The 22,091-nt window shown below is 42.2% G+C and overlaps 1 long non-coding RNA gene across 2 annotated transcripts; it reads right to left on the bottom strand.

The window, feature by feature from the left end:
* Window positions 1–544: 544 nt before the first annotated feature.
* LOC141993656 (uncharacterized) lies at window positions 545–3,672 on the bottom strand. Of its 2 annotated transcripts, none has more exons than XR_012640922.1 (3): window positions 3,540–3,672; window positions 2,311–2,393; window positions 545–1,145 (listed from the first exon to the last, which is right to left on the bottom strand). It is a non-coding gene; the product is annotated as an uncharacterized LOC141993656 (long non-coding RNA). The 2 variants fall into 2 exon arrangements; XR_012640921.1 differs by lacking the exon at window positions 3,540–3,672 and adding an exon at window positions 2,576–2,619.
* Window positions 3,673–22,091: the final 18,419 nt, after the last annotated feature.

Below are 22,091 nucleotides of genomic sequence, written 5' to 3'. Positions count from 1 at the left end.
AATAAATGTCATGTTGTTGTATGTTTGAAGTTTGCAACTAAAACCTTTTATTTTTAATCTCTAATTAAATCCAGTAGGAAGTATTTCCTGAATGGCCGAGACCTTTCACACTCTGTTACCTAATTCTTTGCAGGTGATTTTTTTTTTTTTTAATCCTGTGAAATGCTAGCCATAGCAAAAACTGTTAAACTCCATAACATGCAAATGTTATCTGACAACTAGTAGACACTGAAATTCGGTGGTAAATAAAGAAATTTGTCGGCTAGAATATGTGCAGAAACAATATTATTTTAGATTTTCATTCCCCGAAATCAATTTGAGGTGTTAAATGATAACTAATAATTTTCTAGTAATATGTTAAAAATATTCTAAAGTTATATAAATATTTCATATAAAGTTATTTTGTCCTTTTGTTTCACAATTCATAAAACATTCATAAAAAGATATTGACAACTCAATAAATACTGAAATATCAGAGATTGCTTCTATATTTACATTTACTAACCATGTTATATTTTTATCCTCTTCTTAATTATCTAATAGGAGGCTTTTTTCTTTCTTTAAAGACTGCTAACTCTTAGGAAATGCTGGAGATTAAGACAAAGTAATATTGCACAAAAGGGAAAGAGGGGGATCCACCCGCCTCCCCACATTCAAATAAGTCACACACCAGGCCAAAGTTCCAAATATCTTTTTTTTTTAAGTGCTCACACTGAAGTCCAGACGAAAGGGCAGCAAATCATGTAAACTACAACACACTAACAATGGAAAACACCCAACTCACAAGAATGCCTTTTCTCTCCCAAAGAAGAATCAGCCCCTCACCTCAAAATGCTTTGCTACAAAAAAGGACTTTTCCAGGCGAAATAACATACTTACATTGGGAGGAGCCTTTTATAGTATGGCTGTTTTGTAGTTAATTTTAAAAGTGGCCCTTCTTTTTCCTCCCTGCAGAATAAAGCAATGTAAGGAAATACAAATGACACTGCAATGACTTGGATTTTCTTGCCAACCTCTTCTTATGTGAAGAATTCATTTGATATATGAGGTCTATATGTCTGTGCTGGTATCTGCAATTTAAATCCGTTTCAATTTTCTTCAGAGCTATATAGTGAGATACTTTCCGTAGGTTTTAATAATGCCAGCTGAAATGCAAACAACCCAGTAAGCCAATTAAAACCATATTTCTTTCAATACAATAAATGTAAAAACAAACAAAATCAAATTAGTATTACGCAGATATTTTTAATGCTAATGAAATATCATTTTGGGATGAACAAAGGGTGAGAATTTTAAATATGTGCTTTATAAGCTAACAATTTTTTTAAAAAAGTGATTAAAAAAAGGAGAATTCATCATATTTTGGATAGACACTATTTTTATTTTAAGGCTGACATCTAAATGAATGAAGTGACTTCTGTTTACTTTAGTGTTAGTATTTTTCCTCTCTCCCCCCTCATATATGCATACAGCTTACACAAATACACATCAGTGATGCATTGCTAAACCTTTGAAGTTTTTAGCTATCTATCTGATTGGTATAACTTACTATCCCTCAACCAACTCATGTCTGTAATTTTAGCCATCAAAATCCATTGATGATGTTTGCCACTATATTGTTTGCTATTAAGGCCCTGATCCTGCAAAGATGTAACACATGCTGAATGTTATGCACTATCATCTCCTTTGAGATCTGTTGGTGAAAAGTGTGATATAAGAGCTAGGTGCTATTCTCGTGAGTAATCTCAGGCACTGGAATGGGACTATTTGCAGTGAAGAGTGTGTGTAAATCTTTGCAGGATTGGGGCCCCAAATGAGGTAAAGTGAGCTACACAATACACGTTTAGCCAAAGTGTTAGTGGAGCGGTTCATATGTTCTTAAACCCAGGGTCAACCCTAGGCATCTCTGAACAGTGCTGTCACATGGGGTTCTGCATTTTCAACACCCAGACCCAGTGGCCCATTGTCACCTCCACACACACCTTGAAAGACGAACCTCACGGGACCACTTTGCTTGCTCCCTTATAGCCCTTCCAACCTCCCTCTCCTCATGGCTCCCAGAGCGTCCCATTGTTAAAACCCTTCTGTAACCCCTTAGTGTCTCCTGACCAAGATACATGCCAACCTCTGTGCCCCTCTACCCCCATCGGCTGTGCTAAGCATTTGTGGGAAGTCTGCCAGATGGGCAGCATGTCTTATTTCACTCAGGACTCCCTCTTTGCACATGTTTACTGCACAATTATATGAATCACTATAACTTTATCTCCTTGTATTACTTAATTTCAGTGCGGTTAAGATCAATAAACTTACACTCAACACTGGAAATAAACAAGCATTCCTCAGAGCTTGGAGTGATACAGACTAATGCTTCAGGGCCATATGCTTCCATTGATCTGTATGCAGAAGGAAGAGCGGAATATGGCTGTTAGCCTGTGCTGGAGTTTAAATTAAGCTTGCATGCTTGCTTTCTTGCTTTCCTTTTAATCAGTTAGGAGGAGAATGTTTCCTTTTAAATTGTATCTACAGGATCATATGCTCCCCTCCCACATAAAGCCATATGGAAGGTGACACTTACCAGAAAAGAGGCAGGATTTCAGTGTCACCTCGGTTGTGTTCTCCAAGACAACATCGACCTGGCAGCTGTGAGCAAGGATGAGGGGAGCTGGCCAGCAGAACACATGCCCAGCCCTAGGCACCACAGATACAGGAAGGCCAAATCCCACAACAGTCGAGCCTTATCTGCAAGGCCAGACTGCCATCCAGGCAATATCTTTACAATGACCCATAGTTTTGAATATTGCAAGTTTGAGGCCCTTTTTTCCATACAGCCGCTTGTGTCCTGCAGTTCTACAGAACTATGCTCAAGAATCGAAGCACTCATTTTTAACAATTAAGTTTCTAGCCCTTATGGTTGCGAAGAAAACCTTAAGATTAACCAAATGAAAACTGATGCAGTGAGACTGCAGACAGCCTGGAACACTAACTGAGCTGCCCTGTTTATCTCAGTGAGTTAATCCTGAAACTTAATTATGGCAATCTAAACGTCAACAGTAACTATCTCACTGCTGATTATTTTAGCAGAAACATCCAGCTAATATGTTTATCCCATCATCTCAAATTGTCAAAAGTCCCAAATTGCCCCTGCCTACCTGTTCAAAATCCAGCTTTGTCCTGATAACTTCATAACCAAAGTTATGAGTTTCCAATACAGAAACTGGGGCTATAACAAACCAAACAACAAGAAACTAAAATTCAGTCTAACATTTCGGGACTGTTCAGAATTTTTTCCTTATCTGTTCTCCCCTTCCATTTCCCCAGTTATTTCCTCACGTCTTTCCCCCTGTTCTTCAATCTCCCTCTCCATCCTTTCTGCTCCCTCAGCTTCTCTTAAATTGTCTCCTTCCTTCCTTTCTTTTCCCAGCCTCTTGCTCTCCCTCAGTTTATTTCTATGATCTCCACAATCCGCTCTCACAGTCCAGGTTCTCACGCTGTCCACACCCAACTGGTCCCGTTCCCCCCACTCCACCGCACATACTCACAAAGCTCAGGCAGGGAGAAGAGCCACTCCTTTTCCTGCTCCTCGTGGAGCTTCCAAAATGCGTTGCTAGCATCTCACAGTTGCTTCCCTCCTCCTCGGTGGATTTCACCTTGGCTTCAGCATTCGCAGGTGCAGGCTTGTTTTGCATATTGGGAGGGAAGAAGGAAGGCTCAAGTTCAGTCTCACCCACCACGGCAGGACACAGGGCCCAGACAGGTCTTTCTCCCTCTGTGCAGTGTGGGTGAGTAGGGTGGCTGGGGCCAGGCCTGCGTCTCAGTGGCAGGCAGTGTTCTCTCCTCTGGCGGCTGCACTGAAAGGCTGTGGTGACTCTTCCACTTCCCAAAGAAGTGGGACCAGCGCTGGTCTATCACAGAGACCAGCCTGTCCGCATATTCCTGGTTGTCCAGCAGCCTGTTCCAGGCAAACCTGCAATGCTGTCCTCTATGACTGTGCACTGTGCCTAGCACACATACCAAGGGAATTCCATATGAAAGTGAGCACAGATTAAATCCCACCCTGCCCCGTGCAGGGAACAGGGCTCCTACAAGGATTTGTGCATCCCTCAGAGCACCATTAACTTGCAGGGACTATCACTGGTGTAATATACACTTATATGTGACTAGGATATGCTGTATAGAGCCCATGTCCCCTAGTCCTGCAGGGGACCTGGGCTCTACACATGCTCCCTTTCAATGCAGAGCTTGGCTTGCATGCAGTTGATGCCGAAGTGCTAGTGACAGTCGCATGGTGATATGGGATACTATGATGCAGCTGGTATTCCCCGTATGGTAGCCATTAGCTATAAAGCCACAGAACTGGGCCCAGGGTAAATGCCAGAAGCCAAATCCAGCAGTCTTTAGCAGGGCAAAGCTCCTTTAGCCTGAATTAGGAGTGCAGGATTTGATGCCAGGAACTCACGATTGGAATCCCTTGGACCCTGAAGCAGGAGGATAGTTTATTATTTTCCCTAAGCCTTCCCCTCCTCCCTCGATCCCCCGGCTCAGTTTGTGGAAACATGGCCACTGCAGGCAATGTGCTGTCTGTGGGAATGCACTGAATGAAGGAGGCACTGAGCATCAGAGCAAAGGCCAGGAGCATTCACATGGGAGCCACTTCCTGAAAAATCCATCCCCAATAAAATCCATGAGTTTAAGGGTGGAGGACAGAGCCCCCCAGATTGTACCACATAGGCGAGGGAGGTAGCTCCATCCCCCAACAGAAGAATGCTGTGGAAAGTTGCTGTCAAAACTCATGGAATTTCCATAACTCCTTCTGTGTCCTTCTCCCCCATCGAGGAAAAGAAGACGGCGGCTCTTTGTCTGCAGCATGCAGGTATAGGTCCCCTGACTCCTCCCACATTTCTACATGCCATACCCCCTTCCTTGGAGTTTGCAGATGTTTTGAAGAACGTCTGTGTAGGATGGTTTTGGTTTGTCATTTGCTATGGTAGCCCATCCTGCAGGAGGGTTTAGCTTGTGTGTGTAGCTTAAAAGCTGGCTCTATAACAAATTGCTATACTTTGCAGTGCACTAGCATGGAAACTTAGGGCCCCTGATCCGTGTTTTGCCCATATGTAATGCTGTTCACAAATAGGGATCTCTACTTTAAACTTGTTTGCAGCTATTCTGTGTTTCATTCCGGCTTCCTTGTCATTTCCTTCGTGGCTATAAACCAAACCAACATAGTGCCTGTTCTCTAGGGAATAAGCGATCTCTTTGTTGTACCATCAGGGTCCAAACATCTTGGCTGACAAATGTATGATCAGAAAATACAATATAGTGGGGGTATATTTTGTTACCTATTCCTGGCACAAAGTAGAAGTAGTTCAGCTTGACCAAACCTCACTAATTTACATGCACAAAGCAATGACTTCTCCCCATTTATTAACATGGACTAATAGCAGAAGACTAGTGAGGCCTCTTATTACTAAGACTTTGGTATTTTTGCAAAGCATAGGACAGCTTGCGTACTGTTATACAGTACACTGGGAAGAATGATCCATGATTAAAACCAAGCAACACTTGTCAAAATAAATTAACAAAGTATGTTTTGAGTGGCAACATCCTCTCCCTCTTATTGTGTCTTTGCCTTGCTAATTTGCAATGATCAGTAACTTGCAATGGAATTTCAAGGCATTAGTGCTACTTAGTGAGGTTCTGCTCCATAGCATGGACTTGATGAGTGTGTAGCACATGAGCTTTTGGAAGCAATTTCCATTCTGTTGTGTTCTGTTATACACTATTGATATTACATCTGTCACAGATGTAATAAAACTTCATATACAAAGGAGTATAATCCACTCCTTGGTGTACACACCCAGACTCCCATATGGATTGTCACAAATCCATACAGTGTCTTGACACCTGGATTTTGCATTTGGATCTCTGAGTTAACTGAACAATGTTTAAAATCACATGGCGTTCCCTATGTGCCTAGTTCCCATGACTATGCATCCAAGGTGACACAGAAGTGGAATTTATTTCATCAAGGTGTGGAATCAATTATGCTCCTGAAATTTGCTCCAGATCTTCCTGGTTAGAGGATTCCCCGTTAGAGGATTTATATTACAGTGAGAGAAGATAATGTGCATCTGGCCAAACACCTAAGACTAGCTTGTCCCATTCTGCACAAGAATGCATAATGCTCTGATGCATTATGCACACACCCAGACTCCCATATGGATTGTCACAAATCCATACAGTGTCTTGACACCTGGATTTTGCATTTGGATCTCTGAGTTAACTGAACAATGTTTAAAATCACATGGCGTTCCCTATGTGCCTAGTTCCCATGACTATGCATCCAAGGTGACACAGAAGTGGAATTTATTTCATCAAGGTGTGGAATCAATTATGCTCCTGAAATTTGCTCCAGATCTTCCTGGTTAGAGGATTCCCCGTTAGAGGATTTATATTACAGTGAGAGAAGATAATGTGCATCTGGCCAAACACCTAAGACTAGCTTGTCCCATTCTGCACAAGAATGCATAATGCTCTGATGCATCGTTGCCTCTGGAGGGAGGAGTTAGCGGGTGCACATAGGGAATAAGCAATGTGCCCCATTGCAAATGTTTGGTGTGGAAGCTGTGTAGCCACAGCATAGCGCTGAAAGTGCATGGCAAGAGATGCTGCTCCATTTGCTCGCTCTGTCATGGCACCGGAACTGCTCCCCTTCCAAGCCTAATGAGCAGCAAAGAAGATGGCTGCAGGGACCCTTTTAGCATGTGAGCCTCTCAGATCTGCTCCAGACAGCTCAAAATTCTGTTGAAGAATCAAGGGCAAGCAAATGCTATGTTTACATGCTCCTTACATGCAAAACGACACTAAATACAGCGGTGAAACACAGTCATTTCTGTTGTCATAGACTAAGATCACCCCAGGTATGGAAAGTGCAAGTTTTGTCATTGACTTCACAAGCAGCAGGATAGGGCCCTAACTGGAGAATCTAGTAAAAACCTCCACTTGATTTACTTGAACAAAATAAATTATTGTGAGCTTGTCCCTGCTAGTTTATATAGCTATCGTAAATCGCTGTTGTGTATATAATAAATTATCATGTACTAAGTGTCAAATGGTAAACAAATTACCCTGGGGCTGGTATTTTTGCTACCTATTTAGTTACTTGGAGTTACCTAATTTACATTTGTGGCATAGCGCCACCTTGTGGATACTGCAGGTGTGTAACAGGAAGTGGAGAGACCAGAGGAAGTAACCTAGTGAGAAACATGGGGACAGACATAGTTTGGGTCCTCGGCATGAGAAACTAAATCTAGCTTCATCCATTATTGTTTACTTGTATTATTTTAGTGCCTGGAGGGCCCAGCCCCATTGTGCTAGGTGCTGTACAAACATGTAGGAAAGAGCACTCACATTTGATGTATAAGGTGAGAAAAATCTGGGGGATACCACACACAAACAGGAGGAACACAAGGAAACAAAGACACCACCCAGATGAGCATGAAAAGCAGCGGTCTCAGCACACCTGCTGCCTGACCATAGTCAAGTTATGATCTTGATGTAATCATTTAATGCAGTTCACTGAAACCTGAGAGTCCCTGCTTCCTCGAACACTGCAACATTTATGATCTATTTAAAAGTTGTTGTTATTCAGTCTTGGTAGGAGCCAATGTGTAAATAAAAATTATTTCAAATCCCTAAGAGCAGTGATATTATTATGTAAGTCAATATAAGTAAAGAAGAATATGTTTCTTAATTATACAGAAATTACAGTGTCATTGATCATGTTTGAAATTATGGGAGTTCTGATAATCTTGGAATTGTTACCCCCAAAATAGCTGAGATAACTAAGTAAGAGAAGATACGTTGCAGAATACTATGTATTTTTAGGAGAGTGACTATCTAGAGATTATGAGAAGTAAAAAGGCCAAATGCGTATGGTCAAAAATGCTCTGAAATTATACAAAAGACAATTTCATGGTCTAGAAAGTAAAAATCTACAAGTAGAGGAAAAGTCACGCTGAGGACTAAAGAAATCTAGTGAGTAAGGTGCAATGAGAGGAAGGATTAATATCCACCAGTGTAGAAAAAACCTGGGGATCTGAAAAGACAATGTAATTAAAGCACAACATACTATGATTCCTCTGCGGAAAAACCCCCAAGAAATGGAAACCTGCTGCTGTGTCTTTCCAAAGTGCTGCTCAAAATACAAGTACAGAGGGGAAGGCAGCCAAGCCACATTAGCTAGTCAGGTAGCATTGCAAGCAGATGTAGGAGCAGGAGAAAGCAGGACAAGTTAATACTGGCCTAATGGGCTAGGGGAATCAGAAGAGATGTTAGCAATGGTTCAAGAGAGAAGGGGAAGAAGAGAAATTCTGGAATTTACCGTGTACAATAAGTCCAATTTATATCCCTGGTAAAATTGTGGAAAAACTTGTACAGGGAAACAAACTTCTTGATGAACAGAAATGGTTCTATATTCAGTATCAGATTCTGATTCATGGTTCAGGCCCACACCATCAAAACCGTAGTGTGAGAGGGTCTGTTTGCACTACCCCTACAATAGCAGCTTCACTGGGCGTGGTGCAACTGAGAGTACCAGAACTAAACCCGCTGCCCTTTGGAGGCAATGCAGTCTCAGGGAAGGGTGTCTGGCTGTAGGGCTGTGCCAGAGGAGATTCTGGTGAACTCATGGCTAGACTCCATTAGGGCAACTTCTGGGCCTAATTCTTCTCTCACTTAAACTGGTGTAAATGTGGAGTAAGGCCATTGAAGTCAGTGGAGTTTCTACCAGGGCTGGCTCTAGGCACCAGCTCAGCAAGCTGGTGCCTGGGGCGGTGCTGCTGAAGGGGCGGCTGTCCGGCTGTTCTTGGGGCGGCACTCCGGCAGCCCCTCTTCGGGGTTTCCTGCAGCGGCAATTCGGCGGCAACTCTTCTGGCTCGGGTCTCGCTGTCGGCGGCAGTTCGGCAGGGTTTTGCTTTTTCTTTTTTGCTTCTTGGGGCAGGAAAACACGTAGAGCTGGCCCTGGTTTCTACTGATGTAAAACCCGGTGAAAGGGAGAAGAGAATCACACCCTCTGTTTGCACTAGCCTTTCCCCAGAAGAGGTGGCCACACACCCTAAATGTATCAATCTACAGCCAATCTCCTGAGTGTGGTGTAAAGAACGAACTAAGCAGCTCCATGCAGAAGCTCAAAATCTGCTGTGTCTTGTGCCTAGACTCTACTGTGACTTACAAAATGTTAGTGCAGAGATGGGTAGGAAGCAGCAGGCAGCGTGTATTTATGGAGACGAAATTTTGCCAGAGGAATCTGATTGCTTTTTTTGATGGAAGAGAAAAATTAGTGGATGAGGACAATGCAGCAGATGTAATATATTTAGATTATCGTAATTGAAAAAATTAATTCAAATTCTCTTGGCTAAGTACACAGCAGATTGAAAACTGACTAAATGGCTCTAAACAAAGGACAATGATAAACAGCATTGTATCAAGTTGAGAAGTCCCCCAGGGAACAGTGATAGGAATGGACTTACCTATTAACGGTCTGGAAGAGGGAGTAAACAGCCCGCTAATGAAATTTGCAAATGATCCTAAACTAGGACACCCTTGAACACAATTCAGGACAGAGAAATAATAGAAAGGGACCTAGAGAGATCAGAAATGTGTGCAGGAAAAAAACAGCAATTCAACTTAGAAAATTCAAGCTAGTACATCAAGGGAAAACAGTCCATACCAGACAGTACTCCACAGGAGGCAGCCACTTGGGAAGCAGTAATGCTGATGGAGACCCAAGAGGTAGGGGACAGCAGAGTAGACCTGAGCGTGTAATATGATATTCAATATGGGTGCAAAAAACCAAACAGTGTTCTCCTGAGCTGCATACCCTAGTGGACAGGCCAGCAGCCTCCGTTAGAATTCTCCATCTGCTCTGTGTTGGCTTTTGCTGGAGGACCAGTAACACCGGAAACCATGAGATCAACAGACCCATTTTTCTGTTCCAAATACCTCTCTGTTCTAGATACCTATTAGAACCAAATTAAATTTTTCAACAGTAATTTTTGGCGATTTTAGCTTGAGTCAAACACAAAAGTAATGATTTCTCTTTGACTTTTTCTCTTCCAAATGTAGAAATATAGCATAATATTCCTAATTTTATTTAAAAGAATTCATAGGAATAAATTGGAAGCATTTAGCAGACACTTGTTTTTTACAGTTTAGCTGTTCTCGTTTTGAGGGTCTAGCATAAGACTTTTGGAGACTTTAAATATCGTACAGGGTTGTATTTGATGATACGTAGTTGGTTGATTTTCCAGTTTAGCAGAGTCTTATCCTGTGCATATTTTTCGTCAGAAATTTAAAACAAAAAATCATGTCCAACATGTAGGTCTCCCTTTCCTTTATCATAACATTTATTTCAGTTAAAGCTGTTTTGAAGTGATAGACACCTTTATAGGTGGAGGTTTCCTACAACATATAAGCCAGTTTATCAAAGACCGGATTTGCTGCTGTTGTTTTTCTATTAGGGAGGAATTACACTAAGCCTCTAGCAGACATTTTGTGTTACCATGGCAGCCCATATTTCCTACAGGGTTGTGACCTCTAATGACTACAGTGGAAAGCTAGGAAAAATGGGGACTCTTTGAAGATTAGTAAATAAATGCATACTTATGCAAACTATCCAAGAGATGGCCAAACTATAGAGCAGGAAAACAAGATTCTTAATGTTGAGTAAATGATTATATGTAAATACCTGTGTATAAAAAAAATCATCTTTGATTTCATTGTGTTTTTTGAAACCCTGTTTTGTTTTCGTCATGAAAGTGGTATGTTGAATGCATTTTATGAATAGGACATGTCAGGAAACAGAAATAGGGAGTTCAGAATTTCAGCACAGATGCTTTCTTACCATCTACATCATTTTCTTTTCGTACAGGCTTTTCAAATATTATTGCTGTTTTGACTGAATTTTCAGTGTTCTCTTAGTTCATCACTGCTAGATAAAATAAGGCAGCAGAATGTACTGAACTTGTAAACAGACATCTCAGTAGGGGCTGTCTTCTTTTAAAATAGCACAGTAAAAAAAATTCTTTTTTAAAAAGAGCAGATTTATTTTTTATGAGGAGTTTGGTAAAAAGAAAAAATGTGTCTACAGAATAGTCCTTGTTTTGGACCCTTTAATCACAAAGGTGTTTTATAGGATTTGTTTATGAATTCTAAATGTTTTTGTATTATATTTTCTAGTTATCTCTTACACGGGATATAGTTTCAGTAGAGTTGCTGATACTCCTTGCATCTTAAGTTAATGACCCTTTTCATGTAAACACCACTGTTCCATTGTAAAATAATTTCAGGGAAACTACCTGGAAATTAACAAAATGTATCGTCCCACGTCCCCTTTATTTACTTTTTCTCTGTAATTCACCAGACCTTTTTTCCTTCAGAGATTACCGGTAACTTGTTTGACTTTGTAGCACAGGTGCATAGTATGAAACTCTCAGAGAGAAGCCATCAGCTGAAAAAGGGAACAATCAAATAGATTTTTTTACAAAAAAAATAATACTGTGAGCGAGTTGTCAGATCCCGAAGCCCTTACTCTCACTTCAGGAGTTTAGGATCGGGACAAATGTCACTAATTCCTACAAAGCAAAATTGAATATTTTACCCTTTTCAAATCCTCATTTAAGAAAGTAACTGTGGAATTCTACAGAACCAGGCTCCAAGCACATGAACTTCCCTTAGGTTTCAGTACCACGGTGGTTTGTGCCACGACTGTAATGTTAAATTTATAAGGGTACCTTTAGATCAGAAATCATATCAAGCTATCCTCATGTCCAACTCCATTTGACTGAACCCAGGCCTGTTTAGGGCTCTGTTTAGCAGAAAAAAAATCTGTCCATAGCTGGTAAGCCCTTGGAAGGCCGCCTCTTTCCAGCATGATGCTGGTGGGCTGTAGGAACCAATTTTGCTTGCTTTGGGCTGGCTGCTGCTGCTCCAAGTGAAGTCACTGATGTCGATGGGAGCAGGATGGGCCCTCTGATTTCCTTCTACAGAGAAGCAGGTGGAGGCTTCATATTAATAAGCCCCTCCTTTTCTTTGCCTTCAGCTTCTACCAGGCTGGCTTAGGAAGGTCATTAATTGGTCTCCTCCCAGAGCAGAACCCTGAGCATGTGTAAGTTTGTTCATCTCTAAGGTGTGCTACTGTCCTCTAATGCTGTGAACCAAATATGGCTGCATTTCACTGATGAGGAAAATGGAGTGTGTGTTTGGGTATTGGGTGTATATAATTGATATATAGTTTTCTTGTCAACTACCAGGAGTGGTCCTGCTACCAATGTAAACAAGGGGAGTTTTGCTGTCTGATTCAGTGAGATCACGTATGAGTTTATCAAGCTCTTTGGGACGTTTCAGAGTGGACGGAAGGCGCTGTATTAAGGTCAGTTTGCTGTTGTGACTTAGGCCCCGTGCCTCTCCTTGGCATTTCATGTTGGCTAGCTTAGGTGGCTCCCCACTCAGCCTGCTGACTTTTGGAATCAGGTGTCTATCTCTCACCTCAGCCTGGGTGCCTAACTGAGGGTTGTGAATTCCACTAGGTGACAGGGTACCTAAGTCCTCCTTGTCAATCACATGCACTGTCTCCTGTGCCATGTACACAGCAGTTTTCCTGATTCCCAGGCATGGAGAACCAAGGATCTGAGCACCACTGCTTGATCAGCTCCCATTGGTGGGAGAGGGATGGACCTTGGTTAAGAAGTGACTGTTCATGGGAGCTCATGTACCACTATTCTACAGAGAGCTGTTTGTTCCCTGCCATGTGTTGTGCTTCCACAACAGGCCAAAGTGACCTTGATAGGTCAGCCCATTGCACAGCAGGTATTCATGGCCTTCTTGGCCTAGCTTGGCTTGGGAGGTTGCTATAATAACCTTTTCCATGGTAGAGCCCTAAGGGAAGTAATAAATGGGATAAAGTAAGATCTTGCTGTATTAAAGAAGGGAGGCCCCCCCGGGCTCAGCTGTTGGAACTTTGCTGTTCAGTATTTATGTAAATGATATATGCAGCTTATTAATTTTTTCTTATAATCTTTCAGCAGACTAGGTAACAAACTTTACAGCAGTGAATTGTGTCTCATTAAACTGCTGTCAGAGCAACAACTGTATGTATAACATCTTTCAGTGTGAGCTGGTAAAATAAATGGTACATTTTCCCCCAAAATAAGCTTCTATTATCTGACAGTGCTCTTAGACTCTGTAAGGTTAGAAATAATTACGATGAGCTCTCCTGATGAGACTGAACTTTGAAACAGGGACTCATTATAAGTGTCTGAGATCCTAGTTAGATGCTTCTCTGGCATTTGAATAGCATATTAATCCTTTAATAAAGTAGTGTAGATTATACTCAGCCTTCAGGCTGTGTTTCTCTTATGAACACAGAGAAGGATAGGTGCCCTAGATGTTTTTCCCTGCATTCTCTACTGACAGCACTAAGAGAAACTAGAGGATTGGTCCACTGGTACCTCATGGCAAATGTCAAAATGTACTTGTTAAGTGTGTGTTACAAGAAGATAGAGACATAAAACACGTTCATCAGTTAATGTCTATATAGGTCTGGTGTTAAATACAGCTTATGCTGCCTCATACGTGCTTGGTGCAATCTGGTTATATATATGTATATATGTAGGTGTTTGGTGCTAGGCCCTTCATGCAGTGTTTGCGTGTTTGTATTAGAATATGGGGCCGGATCTTCAGTTGTAGCACCGTTAGCTTCATTGTCAGTGTATCTCACTCTTAATTAGGAAATTAGGAGTGAGGTTTTCAACACACACAGCACTGGCCTAACTCGGCTTCCATTGTCATTAATGAAAGTGTTACCATTGTTTTCAATGGGAGCACAGTTAAACCAACAATGGGCCCTTTTGAAAATTGCACCCTAAAGTTTGAATGCATTTTCAATCATCTGTAGATAATGAGACATACATTTTTTGCCATCAATATAGCTACACAGATTTACAGCAGCTGAGGTTTTGGTGCAGTGGTGTTACACTATTGGAGGACCACAGCTTTTGACATGTTCCTAAATATAGTATGCTTATTTAGGAACATGTCAAAAGTCACTTAAGAGCTTTAGCCATTTTTACCCATTGTCAGTTTTCTGAAGTACTTCTTCTTTCTCTTGTAGCAGATGTATGCGAGCTTTGCTTAGCATATACAAGGCTGGGTTTTGTTGTAATGTGTGGCAAAGGTTTTCTCTAAACTCTTGTGTGTTTGGGACCAAAATATTTGGAACTTTGCGTAGCCCTGGAAAGCGTATGTGGCCTATTCCCGGATCTTCTCCAATAGAGACTGGGGCAGTTGAATTCATATGGCTGGGAAGAAGTATGTGATTACTTCCCATTGGAATTCTCTTGGCAGTGGTGAGGAATGGTGGTCTGCACATCTGGAAAGATGTCTGCTCATGTACCCTGTAATTCTGCTTCCCATTTTCCTCAAGTCCCACGTCCCATCCACCTAGGCACAGTCCTGCTTGTGTGTTACAAAGTTTCTGTATCTCTCTTCTGGTTATTACTAGGAACATCTCCATGATAAAGGGATCTTTGTTGCCTCTGCTGCACATTCACCCACCTAAAGTCCATCCTGGCCATGGACATCACTGCTGCAACCCATCCTCTGCTGAAATGCTTTATCTGCCCTGTCATCTCCTCTTACCTTACCTATAGTACTGCCCTCCTCCATGGCCTCCCTGTGTCCTAGCTCTCTAGATCGCAGCCTGTACAGAATGCTGCTTCCAGCCTCTTTGCATGCATAAAGAAGGGAACCCCATCAATGACCAACTCCATTCCCAAACAGCCATGCTGTCTCCCGCTTCATCTGAGGATCTGGTTTCAAACTCTCTGGTGTACCTCGCCAACCTCATCTCTCTCTGTTTCACTCCCTGCTGGCCTAGCGCTGGCCTCCCTCTCTCTGATCCTTGAAACGTTCTGCTTGCTGTTGCTGACAGAGGCTTCTCTTCCACAGCTGCTGCCTTGGGGCACAGCCTCCATATGTGCCCTGATCTCACTGTCTGTGAGCAGCTCGTCACATCTCACCTGAAAACGTCTCTGGCTTGATTCACTAGTGGAGTAGCCCAGGCTGTGAGCCCAAGAGGTGGGAAACCTGCCCAGATAGGAGAGGTGGGAGCAGTGTAAGCTGCTTGAAATCTCTGCTTCTCTTGGTGGGGAAGGACTGGAGCCAGCTAATGGGGCCCAGTAATATGATGGGACCAGGTGAAGGAGTATGAAAATGGCCCCCAGAAAATGCACTGATTCTGCATATGTCCTGGGAATCCTCTGCTGGCAGTGCTTTTATTGTACCGCGGCTCTGTGCTAAAACTGCTGTCCCCTCACACAACCCCACAGGGAGGAGCATGTGCTCTTCCCCAGAGGAGAATTCTCCTTCAGAGGAAGCGGCCTGAGTAGCCACAAGGAGCAGTAAATTGCACCCCTGATGGCTGCAGGATTGACTCAAGGCCACCTTTCTCCCCTCTCGTAATTTCTCTCTCCTCCCGCTATGGTGTCTGATTGAGCTCAGCCACTGGATTGCTGAACTCTGCAAAGCGTTTGCTTTGGGTTACAGCGGGTCTGAAAAACAAACAAAGTTTGTCTCTCCTGAACAAAGTTGCATTGTCTACAGCTATATTTTTGATATCATAATTGGTTGCCATGGAGCTGATTCCAAACAGGCTTATGAATTCAAGTGAGGAACCGGCTGCTGAAGCAGATGAGGAAACAAGAAGCTGTTTTTCTGCAAACCTCCATAGTGATAAATGAGAAGGAAGAAGCAAATCATCAAATGTGATCTATACATCAAACTGCCCCCAAAGAGGATATTTGCCAGAGCTTTTCCATCAGATGTTACCTGACGCTATGAAAAAGCCCCTTACTTTTTGCTGGAATTTAGGGGTGGATTTAAAAGCAGCAGATATACCCAGGTTTTAAAGCACAGTTTGAATTACAATGCAGTATCCTTAACCGCACCATAAAGAGTAAAACAAAATAAATATTTAGGATGGGAATTTCAAAAGCGTTCAAGTGATTTAGGAGCACCAGGCCCTGGGAAAGTCAATGGGACTTAAGCACATAGCTGCTCTTTGTACCTTTGAAAGTCTCCCTCTTATTTAATCAAATTTTCTTATTGGCCAGCTCCTGTCTGGGTCAGCTGTCTTGGAAAAGTGTAAAAAGCCTGTCTGATTCTGCACATGATCCCTTTAACCCAATACTAACTCAGCATATCAGTGTTCTACACTGCTGCCAGGTAGTCTTAAAGGCCTCTTTAAAAATATGTGTACTGCAGCGTTAATGGCTTGGGGTGGGTGAATTTGGAAGTTAAAATATTTGGTACTTACCTGGGGACCTGGTCTGTCCTCAGCATTCAGGTTGACTAGAAACTCCACCTATATCCTCACTGAAATCACTTGACCTCCACCTGGAGTAAGATACTACTCAGAGGGTAAGAGTGGAAGAGCAGGGTCTGTAGTGTCTTTTGCCCAAGGGATCTTCATAGGTTTTACGAGCATTAATTCTTATGCTCTTCTGTGAGCTGCATTAGGTACATGTTGTTCTACCCACTTGGGGGGGAGTGGAGGAGGGGAAGAAGTGAGGCACAGAGAGTTGCATTAGGTCAGGTAGGAACTCAGAGCAGAACAATGCAGTGCTCTTCACAGATCTCTCAACCCGAGAGGCACCTTCCCTTATTTTGGGTGTGATGTTTGTTAAGGAAGTCTTAATTCAGAAGGGGACTGATGAATTGTGCAACTTGGCTGAAATGAAAACCTCCCCGTTCTTGTATCCGCTCTGATCCAATAATATTTGCTGCACTCTCTGCATCCAAATTAAACACTCAGATTGGACAGCGTGCTTTTGTGTACCAGGCCCCTTGCTGCGGGAGCGTTCTGCTTCTAGATGAAGCCGCTTCCTCTTTGTAAGAGTTCAAACAACTTGCAGTTGCTTTAAAAAAAAAGAAATCAAAGGGCGATTGCAATCATTGTAACTGAAAATTTCCCAACTTTCTGATCTAAATGGCTGCATTAACATACATTTTATGGCCTTTTCATAGGCAGCATTGTTTTAAAAAGCATCTTTGTACCTATTGTTGGTGTTGCTGCTGCTGTATTGTATATTGTATGGTTTATGATCCTGAGACTTAGTGACTTTGTCAGTGCTCTCCACCTGAAAATCCAATGTGTATATCTCCCATGTTCTTTTATTTAGGTTAAATAAACATAAATAATGTGCTCGGCCTCTTCAGCATTGAACGCTTTCAACCCCTTTCCCTTTTAGCTCGGCTGCATTGTACTTTATTAGCCTTAAACTTGTCCTCATCTTCTTTCTCCCTCCCCCCACATCATACTTGTCAGTTATTGGCATTGGGCAACATTTTGAAAGGCGCCTCAGTGACCTCGGAGCCAAAGTCTTATGAAAAGTCAATGGGATTTAGGCTCCTAAATCATTTAGATGGTTTTGAAAATTTTATGCATTCCCTCTACATGGGTAATCCGATCCCATGATTTAAGATTTATCTACCAAACCCGCTGGAAAACAGTGGCTTTTGAAACAGTGGCCATTTGTTATCAAAACCATGGGGTTACTTGCTTAGTTTCAAGACCGGCCGACCTGTTGGCGTATTATACTTGCTGCTCCTTTCTCTGCCTCTGAGCCAATGATGTTGCTGGCATCAAATAGCAAATATTGCTGCCTGTTCTGATAGATTTGGGAGGGGAAGTCTTATTCTTGATGTGTGGGCACTTACCTACATAACTCTCTTCAACAAGCATAGGAATTACTATATATGCACAAATCACCATGAGTCTCTTGGTTTTCCATTTTGATGTGGCTCCACCTAATAGTTTCTCGACACAAAGTAGCCTTTTTTTGTCAGGGCCTCTGCTTTGACTGCGTGTTCTGGCTTGTTTCATTTTGGTCCATTAGACTGCAGAATGGAAATTAACTGAGCAGAAGAAGAGAGTAATAGAGAGGGAGAAGAAAGATGGAGAGGTACCTCTGAGGTTGTAATTCCGTTGCCATGTGAATTTTTCAAGAGTATGAACTAGTTTTAACTAGTTCCATTTCTGTGGATTTTTCCCCCTATGACATTTGAGATTTTTGTGATGGTTCTGCCAGTGTGTTTCCTTAAATGGCCCATCCATATGTTACACATTTCAGCTACATTTTGAATTTTTGAAGCAATTTTATTTTGCAGATCTGAGTCAATGTCATTTGCTTGAGAACTGCATTTATCTCTCAACAACTTGATCGGACTGGATTCAAGCTTAGAATATGTTGTTTTTATTTATTAGTATTATAAACATTTGCAAAGTGCCATCGCTTTACAAGGTGCTTTCCAGAAGTTACTGAAATTGAAGTAGGGTGGGATTTTCAGAAGCATTACACGTTTGCCTAATTTTGCTCCTTATTGAAGCCCAACTCTCTTCCCATCAAGGCCAATGGTAAAACTCCTATTGACCTCACTGGGAGTAGAATAGGGCAATGCTGGGTACTTTTGAAAGTCCTGCCCAGAGTTCCTGCCCCAAATTGGTTACATTCTGAGGCTCCTGCAAACACTTGTAACTTTAAGCGTGTGACTCATCCCATTGAGTTCTTAGTTACTAATGTGTAAATGTTTGCAGGATTGGGCTCTCAATTAGATAAACCGAACAGCAGTTAGAATAGATAAAGGAATAGGATGGTAATGGAAAGATGAAGCTTAAAACAAAGAATAACATATGATGTAAAATTATGTTTAGACAGCTTTTAAATAGCGTGTCTGATGTAAGGAGCCAGAAGAGCTAGATAATGTTGTTATTCTTTGAACCCCACCTCATTCATCTGACAAGCAAGAATAAACAGTAGTAAGACATTTTAATAAATGTTAACCCTTTTCCTTTCTGGGCCATGGGCACCTGTCTTGAGGCATCATCAATCCTGGGAAAATTAGGCTGCTCCAAGCGTTGTAGCCTGGGTGCAGAGTTTGGATTTAATTTTCTCTCATTACAAACACACAAAGTGATTGTGCACGTTCACGCATTCTCAGCTGTAAAGGGTATTGACACATCCTGTCTGACTTGTTTAAATTAATAGATATCATTGGGGCTGGAATGGACCATTATGATTATCTAGTCTGATATTCTGCATAATGCAGGCAATAGACTTCACCCAGTGATTCCTGCATCTAGACAACTTGTGGTTAAGCTAGAGCATGTCTTTTAAAAAAACATGCAGTCTTGATTTAAAGACTCTAAGTGATGGACAATTTAGTAAGTTACTTAAGGAAGCTGTTCCAATAGTTAATTATCCTCACTTAAATATATGTATCTTATTTCCAGTTAAACTTTACTAACTTCAACCTCCAGCCACTGGATCTTGTAATGACTTTGGTTGCTTGATTAACATCTCTTTGCCATGGCTCTGGTGCAGGGTTTTGGGAATCGTTTTCATGCTGCTGTATAAATAAATATCCCATTAAAATATCCATAAGCACTCACATGTGTAATTATATAATTTACCCTCTTATTCAAGTGCAACTTGGTCATCCAATGTCATTGGCATTGACCAGCAAAAGGACATACACAGGCCAAAACAAATTTGGTCAAATGTTTGTTGATGATACCTGCAGCATTCCCCAAGCTGTGTTTTATACTGGATACAAGCCGTTTTCTAACTATGCCAGGCTCTACTCTCAATTATAAATGGCCTAGTATGTACCTGGGTGAACCAGCAACAAGTGATATTTTACCTTTTGTTTAGCTGAAGGAATCTCAGACTGTGTCAGTTTCCACTTTGTGCAAAATAATTCCTATGCCTGTGCTTACCAGTCTACTGTACTGACTATCTTATCGTTTTACTGGTTTCAGAGGAGCAGCCGTGTTAGTCTGTATCTGCAAAAAGAAAAGGAGGACTTGTGGCACCTTAGAGACTAACAAATTTATTTGAGCGTAAGCTTTTGTGAGCTACAGCTCACTTCAGCCTTTGTTTTAGATGACACTGGATGACCCTCTCTTCAATTACGGGGCTCAGACCAGCAGAGAAACAAAATGTGGTTCAGGGAATTTTCTAATGTGAATAGAAGAACACAAGGAGCTCTACCTCCCAGGAGTGACGAGGTGACCTGGAGACTTCCTGAAAGGGAAAAATGCGTGCTGGGGAAGGAGAAGGCTCTTTAGAAAGCGGGTGTTGCTGAACAGATTTTGCTCTGGAAAAGAAAGTTGTTAGGTAAGCAGAACATTTATGGTTCTGAAGAGCAAACCGGTACGTGTCTGGGAAAGCTTGAACTCAAGAGGATGGGTTTATGAATGAAGACCATGATACATCTGGATTTTGGAGAGTGTCTTGTGCCTTGTTTACATTAGGGAGTTTTGGCAAACATTTCCCATGGTTACTTATTCTGGTGCAGCTCTACTGTACCCTGCAGAGCTGCTCTGAACTGGGTTAGGTAACATGGTGCTAATCCCAGTGTCCAGCTGGAGCCTTGTCTACATTAGCATCTTCCTGCTGCTTCCACTGGAGGAGCTGAACCACTGTTAGAAGCAGTGGGATAATGTACCATAAACCATTAGCATCTAGAAGGCCATAGGGAGCCTAATCCTGCACTTTAAAATCCCAGGGCTCACAAGGAAACCCCTCCGCCTTGTACCCTTCTCTGAAGCACGTGGATACTACCCATTGTCAGAGGCAGGGTGCTGGTCAAGGTGGATGTTTGGTGTGATTCTAACAGTTCCTATGACCCTGTTGAGTATTTGCTAACACAAGGGCAGCAGGATCAAGGCGGCAGATTAGCTTCCCTTTAGGCTGGATCCAGCCTCTTGGCATCTCCCCTGAGCCTCTGCTGTGGCTTTGTAGGCAACAGTGCACCAAGAGTGCGGGGAGAGGGAGGGTCTGCGCAGGACTGAGCTCTCCAATGCTTTTCTGCAAAGTACAGTTTCATTTATTAGGTGTGGGTTTGTTTTTGTCCTGCTGAAAGTGAATCCACCTGGCCATCTCCCAGCCGGATGACTAAGAGCTGCTGCATTTAAGTTTGTTTTTTTTTAACTGTGCAGGAGTAGCCTATAGATTGCTCCCACCTTGTGGCTGCCAGCTGCCATTTAATAATGAGGCTCTCAGAACTAGGTCAGAATAATCAAAGAACTTTCTTTCCTTGCAGACACCTATATCTGCATCAGGCATCTATCCTGTTTTATTTGAAGTGAAAGTGGCAAATCTACACCTTTAAGAGTATGGAAATGTCTGTCAGAATGAATTTGCACCTGGGCCATAAGGGCGAGGTATAGACAATCAGAATGTCTGTTTGAGATAAATTGTTCAGGAATTCATTCAGGATTGTCTTCTGGGGAGATGGGTACAGAAAGATGAATCAAAAATCTTTCCCTGCTAAACTAAATCTTGGTTCCAGGCCTGGTAATTTGAAAGGAGATAAATTTGTAATTCTACCTGGGAGCAAAAGAAAAGTTGACAGTTCCCTTTTCAGCAAATTTTGGCCTCTGTCCTTGGCACAGTGAGTGAGAGGCACTTCGGTGGTTCCCATGGGATCATTTGCAGAGACAGATCTAAGAATGTTCCTCCTGAACAGCTGGTTATCTCTCACCCATCTCTGTCAGATATGAACACTCTTCCTGGGGACAGAGAAGGGGCGGGACTTGCACGAGTTTTAAAACAACAGTCTTGATTCCATTTTATGATGTGACAGAAGCAGCAATAGGGTGTGGTAGAGAGATGACTGACATCACTTAAGCAACCTGAGAATGAGCCATTTTATCTTAGTCCTGAAGAGACTTTTCAAGGACTAGGATGACCTTGGAAGGGAAACAACATTTCCACCACCCTTCCTGCCCTCACAAAGAATCAGTGAAACAGCTTTAAATGTGCGTCATACCACATCCATCAATGCCTCTTCTTTCAGAATCCAGAGGTTTAGGAGTGAAAGTAGCAGCAAAATGTCTAGAGTATGACAGAGATACCTCAGCCTTAAGATGACTGAGTAGTATGAGTGGAAACTCATGTTCTATGCTGAACTTAGGGCTAAGAATTCTTGCTCCTATGGTGGAGTCCAGGGTCTTCAGGACTCAGGTTTTACAT

Source organism: Natator depressus, chromosome 9 (assembly GCF_965152275.1).
Source record: "Natator depressus isolate rNatDep1 chromosome 9, rNatDep2.hap1, whole genome shotgun sequence".
Taxonomy (NCBI): Eukaryota; Metazoa; Chordata; order Testudines; family Cheloniidae; genus Natator; species Natator depressus.
Note: the sequence above shows the minus strand (reverse complement) of the source record. Positions and strands in the feature narration are given on the sequence as shown.